General features: G+C 43.4%; 1 long non-coding RNA gene across 1 annotated transcript; it reads right to left on the reverse strand.

Moving 5' to 3' along the window:
• Window positions 1-1,204: 1,204 nt before the first annotated feature.
• On the reverse strand, window positions 1,205-1,691 carry LOC135914697 (uncharacterized). The gene is made up of 3 exons (XR_010568382.1): window positions 1,620-1,691; window positions 1,386-1,493; window positions 1,205-1,237 (listed from the first exon to the last, which is right to left on the reverse strand). It is a non-coding gene; the product is annotated as an uncharacterized lncRNA (long non-coding RNA).
• Between the last annotated feature and the right edge of the window lie 7,441 nt (window positions 1,692-9,132).

Below are 9,132 nucleotides of genomic sequence, written 5' to 3' on the forward strand. Positions count from 1 at the left end.
TCGTACGCTCCCTGTCGCATGAACACAAACGCACTTTAAAAGTACTCCTGAACATTGCACATTAACGACTAACACACTAAATGTAAAGTCATAATTTAGCTCCCAAACTACATGAATAAAATATCAAAGTTCGCACGTCATCCTGGTTAGAGGGGGAGTGGTGTCGGAGAAGGTCATAGGCTGGATTGACGCGGGTGGCGAATATCCGCTGCGATTAAGGCCATCCATTGATGTCAGACAGCCAGAATACATCGTACGACTGGGTATGAGCGTAGGCCAGGAATGTAGGCCATGAGCGTCGAGGTAAACTGTGTATTTGACGTGCACGGTGTGTGTAAACAATATAATTGACGTACCTTTGCTTCTAAAGCCTTGCCGTTTTGCCGGAGACCATAATAAATGGGCTGTAGAAATGAGCTGTTCTGTATATGTATATAAACCTGAACATTTCACGGAAAGGATGAGTGAATAGTAAACTATGGAGAGTGCATGATTCGATTGTGCATACCATGGCGCAGGTGTCTTGTCTTCCTTCATCGCCTTGTCCCTTGTTTTAGGGGCGTTTTTAAATATGAACCAGTACCAACTAGCCCAGTTTGCTGCTATCATAAAATAACATTGCAGATATTCACCCTTACAAAAATTTCTAGTAGCTTTGAATAAAAATCTTTTAGACAAATGTTACCAGAACCTACCCACGGTCTAATAAATGTTTTCATACAGTTTTCTACCTTCCTAAAAACGTATAACAACATCCTGTCAACTACTGGCCTTCGATATTCAATAAAATATTTTTTTACAAGATTTCTTTAAACGATGAATGAACATGCTTCAAACATTAAAAGCAGGATTTACTAACCATCCTAATACTTCTTAGAAACCTTATCGCAACAATCTATAAACTTTTTATTCTTTGACCTAGAAACGTCCTAGTCACATTTTTCGACTTTCTGTCGCTCACCCTAGAAACATCCTTACAACTTACTTGTAGATTTCAGAAACATCCTGATGACGTTTCCCACTTTCTCCAGATTTTTCAAGCATTGTTGTAGCGTTCTGATGTAACCTTGAACATGAGTGGGATATAAATGTATCTGTTAGCAAAACAACAATCTTTTCAAACACTGATATTTATTTTGCAAACTTTTCATGCATGTCCTTCGAAGCCACAAAGAAGCAGCGACGATAATGCATTCTTCATATCGTCGTGGTCAAATTAGGATCCCTTGTTGTGTGCCTAAGGGAGGAGAAAATGCAGAAACAGTTAGAATAGCCTGACGCATTGTGTCAGTATATGTGGATGAGATAGCGTGCAGCAGCCATGCAAAATAATTTAACTTCATATGACCTAAAATGAAAACAACGATTTCAACTGACTGCCTTACCACACATGCTCAGAATGGCATTCACATATTTGAGGTCAAACGCCTCTTTTCAGGCGAGGTCCTTGTGGGCATTGGAACACCGCCCAAAAAGCGAATAATGAGGCCCCACTGCACAGAATATACACCTGTTACATGTAGGAATCATACATATAGGTGAATTAGCCATAAATCAGTTGGAACAAGGTTATTCAAAGTTACACCTTCGTGAAAGCCTTTGTGAAAGCACGCACACACCTTTTTGAAAGCACGCAGAAGAGATGCTTTATTGTTGTACTGTCCAGCTTCCAGCTGTGCAGCAGGTTCCTGTGGGATGTAGGGATGCCTCAAGAATCCGCATAGCATTCAGCAGTAAGAAATGTTTTATTTATTGCGGTTTGAAGGTACAAATTAGCGATTTAACGGTGTTATGTGGAATTGCAAAAGTGCATCACACAGGCAGCTGCATCAATCTGCATCTGTTTGTACAAATGTTTCTTCGTTATACCTCAGGTCTATACACAGTCCTGGTTAAACACCCTGCCTTCGATTTATCATTTGTTCTCTCTTTCTCTCTGCTATTTTGTACCAAGTAAAATTTCAGGAAGGAATGAAATCATCAGCAAACATCAGACTACCAGGACAAGCATCACCAAAACTTAAATTTGTAGAAAAACAGAGCATTGAATTAAGAAAAAAATGTTGAGCGCACGAAAAACAGTCTGAAAGCTACGCCGCGATTTTGTAGCGATGCTATTTCTTTTCGCTATTCGTTATTGGTCTAACCGATGCCCCGGCCCGTGTTACGTGGTGGAATAGCAGGCCGTTAACGGTGGGCGATAAGAGTGGTATAGAATCGAGCGGCAAGTATCGCTACGAAATCACACTCTTTACTTTATTACGCAGTGATGCAATGCAGGGCCTTAACCTATGATTGCAAGAGCTGACATCTTGTTCTTAAGATGAAACATCTATATATATATAATAAAGGCCAGCGTCTGAATGAACTATCTCCATTAAAAAGAAACCTCGTTATTGTAACATCGGCCTATATCTGCCCTGCAATATAGAAGACAAAAACGTGGAGACACCCAAGAACATAAACAATACAGACAGGTTCTTGCGACGCAGATTTTCATACTGAGTTATATATAAAAAAATCTCCATACAAGCTTCATACAAGCTCAAGCGTCAAACATAGCATTCGTGTGGCAACGCGCGAAACACATGACATATCGACGTACGAATAACACATGTGCGGTACTTGCGGGAATGCCTATATAACGAAGAATTTCTTGCCAGAAAACTACTGAACGAACAGTAACTTTCAATGTTTTCATAACTGTGTGCCCATTCAGTCATAGCAATCAGGGTGGGTAGCATACTTCACAGCAAAATGCAAGTAGGCGGTACCATCAGAGGAAGCTCTTTCGTGAAAGTGCTTGCTAAATGTGCACAGCAACATGGACAACCTACGCTCATAAAGCGCTCTGCTCTAGTTACACAAAGCTCATTGCATGAACCATAAACTACAATAATGCGCGCAAGCGCCAAACTTGTTTACTTTTCAAGACGTAGTCAGCAAACAATCCTTCGTCGCACAGGCACCGTGGTGCCGACGCTTTTCAGGCGCAAACAATGTAGAACTTCCGATGAACTCCGGCTCCACGAAAGCACAGCCTTCGACAAATTATTCCATACACTATGATTCGAAACCCCAGTACCAGGCTTTTCACGAGAGCGTGGGCAGGCAGCGCGACAGAACAAAGGCAGCTCGGACAGGCGCTGTATAGTAGGACGGTGTTAACAGTTGTGTATTGCACGCAACACACGGCGAACTAATGGCGTTACACGATTCCGGAGGTTTTGCGATGGGTGATGCACACGATAAGGAGCACATTCTGTCTAGGTACTTTTAAAATATAATTCAACTACCACCTTACTGCAACGAGCACCCAGAACCTGCCAACGTGCTCCGCATGGACGTATACTCTAAGTGTTTAGTTGCATCGAAAACATTAACTTTAACACCGTCCAATACGATGTTGTCCACTAGTAGTGCGCTCATCTGTCTGCATTAGTACTTATAGCGCGAACAAATCCAACACGAACAAAGAAGAAATACATATTGAGAGATTTCTTCGCACTCTAAGCAATAATGCAGATGTACCGACTCGCCCAGCTAGCTACAGTACTACAGTTAATCTATCTGGAGCGAGAAGAAATTGCTTTAGTTATATCTGCCCATCGCAAAGTCATATACGACAGCTATCTTCTACGCAGGTCTGTTCACTGGCGAAGTAATCAGCCTCATCTATAGGTACCTCGCTGGAAGCACCAAAGGGCTTGCCTTTTATTTATTTATTTATTTATTTACAAACATTTTTTCTTTCTGTATAGCGAATCGAAAACAATCCAATTGTTTAGGCTTTTGAGATCAATATTTATGTTCCTATTGGAAAGAATGCTAAGGGGCTGTAACTAATAGCTGTGGCGACGGTTATGGGCATGTATATACTCATCGATGTGACATCATTCGCCCATTTCTTGATAAATGCACATGCCGTGGCCAGTGGTCGTGTCACTGATTTATGGTCAGCTGCACGGAAACGTAGAGATACCCGCAATAACGACATCCTTTTGAACGCAAGCCCGCAAGGAAAGTGACGCTCTTATTCAGACCTGCATGTCCTGTCACGGACAGAAGGTGCTTCTGTCACAATCAATGAAGGAGGCGCAGTTCCACGGAAACGCTGCGAGGCTGGGACGACACATTTACGGCCTTAAGTAACCATAAGAAGAAAACAACTCACACGAATGCTCTTCCTAAAGGACTGGCTTTCACGCCATTCACTTGCAGAAGCGAGCCCCCCTGCACTGCAGAACTCCGAAGTCGACAGCGCTATTCTGTGCGCAGTATTCGGACTCGCCAATCTAGATATCGGCGCTGACACACCGAGTTGCTCGTTAATTAAGTCTGATGATGGGTGCACAAAATGCGCATCAAGCACGCGGGAGCATGCAAGGGCTGGTCGTAAACAGCGGCCATGTATCACCACACACGTCCTACAGAGACGGTTTTCTGGGTGCTTACTTTGACGTGGGACAGAGTTCGCGAAACTTGCCTTAGCACAAAGCCCTCGTCATTTCTTAATTTCGTATGAACTCCTTTCGAATGACGAGAGCTTGGTGACAGCGAAGGAAAATTAACACGCGAGAATTATCGCAACCGTGCTGAGGATTTTAGTATGCTGCCTTTGTCAAGAACGCACAAGCTCAGCCTAGCACACAGCTTGTGTCCTAATTGTGGAAAAGAGTCCAAATTGCATACAAAAAGAACTGCAGGAAGGCTAACCTACCGTTACACGAAACTCGTTCGAGAGTCACGTTCTGAAAGCATTTTTCATTGCAATTTACGTTTACTTTTGCCTAATATTCAGGAGGGGAACACCACTGTAGTAATTGATTAGCAGCCACTGCACCCAATAATTTTACTGAACACATTATGTATACACATACAGTAGGAACATAGTGCTTGACGTCGGCCAACTTAAAATAGAAAGGTCGACAACGAATGGTGTATTTGAAATGCACAGCTCCTGAGATAATTTTCCGAAGTACGCAAACCCAGAGAGTACTTAATCCTCACGCGGCCACTGTAGGTGGCTTATAATAATAACTGCGCATCATGGGTGACATATGTCACATCGAAAAATAAAGCACAACATAAGAATAAATTTCTGGCTGTGAACTCGGACTGCCAAAAGAGTTAGCTGCTCTAAGCGCAGTACTCACTTTCCCTAGATATCGCAAGCGGTATATATTAAAGGAAAGAGGTAGTGGTATGTCCCTTTTTGTACATATCCTTTATGCCATACATCGTACACATAGAATACACGAACATTAAAAGCAGCATTGTTTAATAAAAAATGATGAATTTGTGGTTTGTCAAAGGCAAGTACGGGAAAAGGAATAGTTTCGAATAAAAAAGGCACGTCAGCGAGATGTACTAGAAGGTAGAAGAATATTGTTATTGCTGAAATCTGGGCTATTTGGTTAGTGGCATTGTGAAACTTGGTTAGAGCGCTGTACGCAGGCGTAAATACGAAATGCACCGGATGGGCGCTGTTCAATGCACAGGTCCAGCATCCGCATTGCTAATTTCGTTGTTACGTCACCATCGGTGCCGTGACCATGTTTCATAATGGAAGAACATATTGCATGACGCAGAAAATGATACCGCCGAGCACATCCCACATCACATTACACACCATTTATGCCTCTCCTACGTTGAGATGTCCCCAGCTCACCCTCTTGCAAAACGAGTAATTTCATCTGAAAGGACTGCCCAATGCTCAAGAGAACCACTACGGGCATGGTCAAGCGTACGGCACTCGTAATAACAGACCGCAGTGTCAGTAATTTAAAGGAAAAATGTTGCTCAAGCGGCCATGCTCGATCATTCAACCTATGCAAAAATTAAGATCATGCGATATTTACGGCCGGAGTCTCCACGTAAGCTCGCAGTTTTGTTACCTAAAACATGAACCTAAAGTGCTTGCTTAAATGTGTTGCTAGCTGATTTCGCAGGATATTCGGCGATAGTCAAGGGTAAAACGGACGCCGACCAAAAACATCAAAAGAAAACAAGACGTTTCGGCTCCCATACGGGGGCCTTGTTCACAATGAACGTAAACGAAATGAGAGATGATTACGTACGTGTGAATAGATGGTGCATTCTGTAACAGAATGACATGATATTGACTGGGGTAAGGCGCATGTGCTAGCCACTGAAAGTAATCCAACATCGCGTTTGCATCTCGAGTCATTACTAATCCAAACTAATGATACCACGCCGAACAGCAATAACGGGAGCCTTCCTTCCGTTTATGCCCACTGTTCGCGTCCTCTATTCACACGTGCATAATAATCTACCCCCTGTCGTTACCTTTCATTGTGAACAACGCCAAAAAAAGCCTTGGTTTCTTCGAATGTTTTTGGTCGGTGTCCGTTTTGCCCTTGACCATGAGCAATCCCGACCAGAGGAGTTTTCGTCGCACTCTTGATTCCATTTCTTTACTCGTAAGCGAGTTTGAGAATACGGAAAACTTTATACATTTTGAGTGCCTAAAAAATCATCGGGCGTATTACTGGCTGTCTTTTTCAAAGGAAGGAACCAACAGCCAGCTACGCCAGCGCTTGCTAGCACGCTGCAGAATAATGCCCTATAAATGCGTTTTAGCACGCGAGGATACACGCGATGTAACATGTGCGCCGCGTAGCGCCCATACGTGTACATTTTGCGTTGCAGGTGCATATTCTTACACCAGGTGGAACGCCATGTGGCACGAGGGTTGCAATGTGGGCTTGTTGGTAATGCATCTTCAAGGGGAGTACGGTAGCGTGGCAGATGCACAGGTAGCGGTACAAGGCAGTTAAAGAAGGTTTGAGGAAGAAAAAGAAGTTCAAGGAGATGTATGCATGAATGGCTATATATATATATATATATATATATATATATATATATATATATATATATATATATATATATATAGTATACTTGATTAAATCAAGCTAGCTCGGTGACTATGTCAACCACTGCGTTATAAAGGGGATGCCAATAAATCATCATCATCACCATCATTAGAATCGCATTGTGCCACTTGCCTTGCGATGTGAGATGCACACCGCGTAGCTCCTATACGTGCACCCTTTGCATTGCGGTCGCATATTGTTACACCAGGTAGCACGCTATGCAGAAGCTGCATGGGTAGCATTGCATAGGAGGTGAAACACATCTCTCCAAGCAACAGGCCAGGAGTCTCGAGGAAGAAAATGAAGATTATGGAGATGTACAAATATTGATGTAATGGAATCAAAGCATATCTGGCATACCACATTAATTCAAGCAGACTAGGTGGCCGTTCGTCACCTTCCCGTTTTAACAGGAATGCTATTAAATCATCATGATCATCATGATTAGCAACGTATTGTGCCATTTGAAACGCGATGTGACATGCGCGCCGCTTAGCGCCGATACGCACAAACTTTGCAGTGCATTTCCGTTATATTTCACCAGGTGTCCCAACATGTAGCTGTACCATACAGAAGTTGCATGCTGCATCTTGCTGGACCTGGGGAGGTATTCTGTAAGAGTCGACCTAGGGGCCATATCCATTTCGCGTGCTGTTGAATTTCTGATTGGCTGGGTTGCACCACAGCCAACACAGCCACCACAGCCACCGCCGCGGTTAGCAGCCTAACAACACTTTCGCCTGCCGTGTAACCGCGCTAACCGCGATTATGATAACCGCGGTTAAGATCGCCCGTGTAACAAGGGTATCGCAGAATACCTCCCCAGGTTAACTCAAGCAGACTAGGTGACTGTTTGTCATCACCCAATTCCGAAGGGCATGCGAATATATCATCATTTACATCAGCAACAGCAACGTACCGTGCCACGTGTCAAAGGATGCATCATCATTAGATCTCCAGAAGAAGTAGGCCGTCGCCCTTTAGGATACTCACGGTTTCTGTTGAATGATGGTCAAATCGAATGTTGTCTTTAATGAGGAGGAGAAGTACCTAGCCTTGAAGAAGCATGTTGGAAACTGCTGCGCCCAAGCCCCTTCTTTTACCGTGCGGGGATAGACATGTATATGAATAATCAATTAATCGCAGCATACATAGGTTGAACGCTATCACCCGACTCATGAGGCTGTCAGCTGCATTACATGACAGGTAACGTTTAGCATTGATTGCTGAGTTTCACCGTTCACTGAATAGGTCGCTATACTTAAAAGCCTTGAAGGGGAGGCGAAACACATCTCTCCAAGCAATAGGCCAGCCATGGCAAAACTGAACAGTAAAGGGAACAGGACACTTTTCTTCGGCACGCCTCGTGAAACTCATCTTCTGTCACTTAACGTTGTTCCCTATTGTGTGTGCATTAACCTGTCGTCGAGAAACGCGTGCACAAAACGTAAAACATGGCCTGTCACTCCTATGTTCGGTAGTCGAAAGATGATTGACCCCTGGAGAACACAGTCCTATGTCATGGGTAGGTAATTCATCGACATAGGTACTATACATACGTACAGAACAGTTCATGGCTCAGTTTATCCCGAATGATTTTCGCACCTTTGTTACCGGTATTAAAATATTTAGGGGTTTTTCAATGAACTCATGCTGAGAGGTATAGACAGACCACTTTAACAAAGGTTTTTACAGAGGCCCTAATGTTTTATTATAGTGGTACATTGGTGTTCGAATAAACGGGTTACTACTGCTCTGCTTAGAACACAAGTAATAAGGACCATGCAAATGTCTTTCTTGCTTCTCCGCGAGCTCCGTCACATGCAATATTCCTGACCAATGTTCTTCTCTCCATGATTAATCTACTACGTGTTTCTTCCCGATTCAGGTCGTGCTTCAATTCTATAGGCCGCTGCAAATTCCCTCGGATCGCGCTGTCCTATAGCGCCATCGTTCGATTACCCGGGTACTTTCACCGCCTTGCTTCTCATTTATCTTCGGAAATTGCCTATTCCGCTTTCCGCGGCTGCACTTTTCGATCGCGCTCACTGTAAGGAACGAAGTGTCATTGGGGCAGTAAAAGGAAAGTAGCGAAATACCAAGAGAGAGAGAGAGAGAGAAAGGAGGAGAGAGAGAGAGAGAAAGAGAGAGAGAGAGAGAGATAAAGAAAGGGAGAAAAATAAGTAAAATGCAACGTCGAATGAGGTAATATAAGTTTGGCGAAGCTCGTAGCCGT

Source organism: Dermacentor albipictus, chromosome 4 (genome assembly GCF_038994185.2).
Source record: "Dermacentor albipictus isolate Rhodes 1998 colony chromosome 4, USDA_Dalb.pri_finalv2, whole genome shotgun sequence".
NCBI lineage: Eukaryota > Metazoa > Arthropoda > Arachnida > Ixodida > Ixodidae > Dermacentor > Dermacentor albipictus.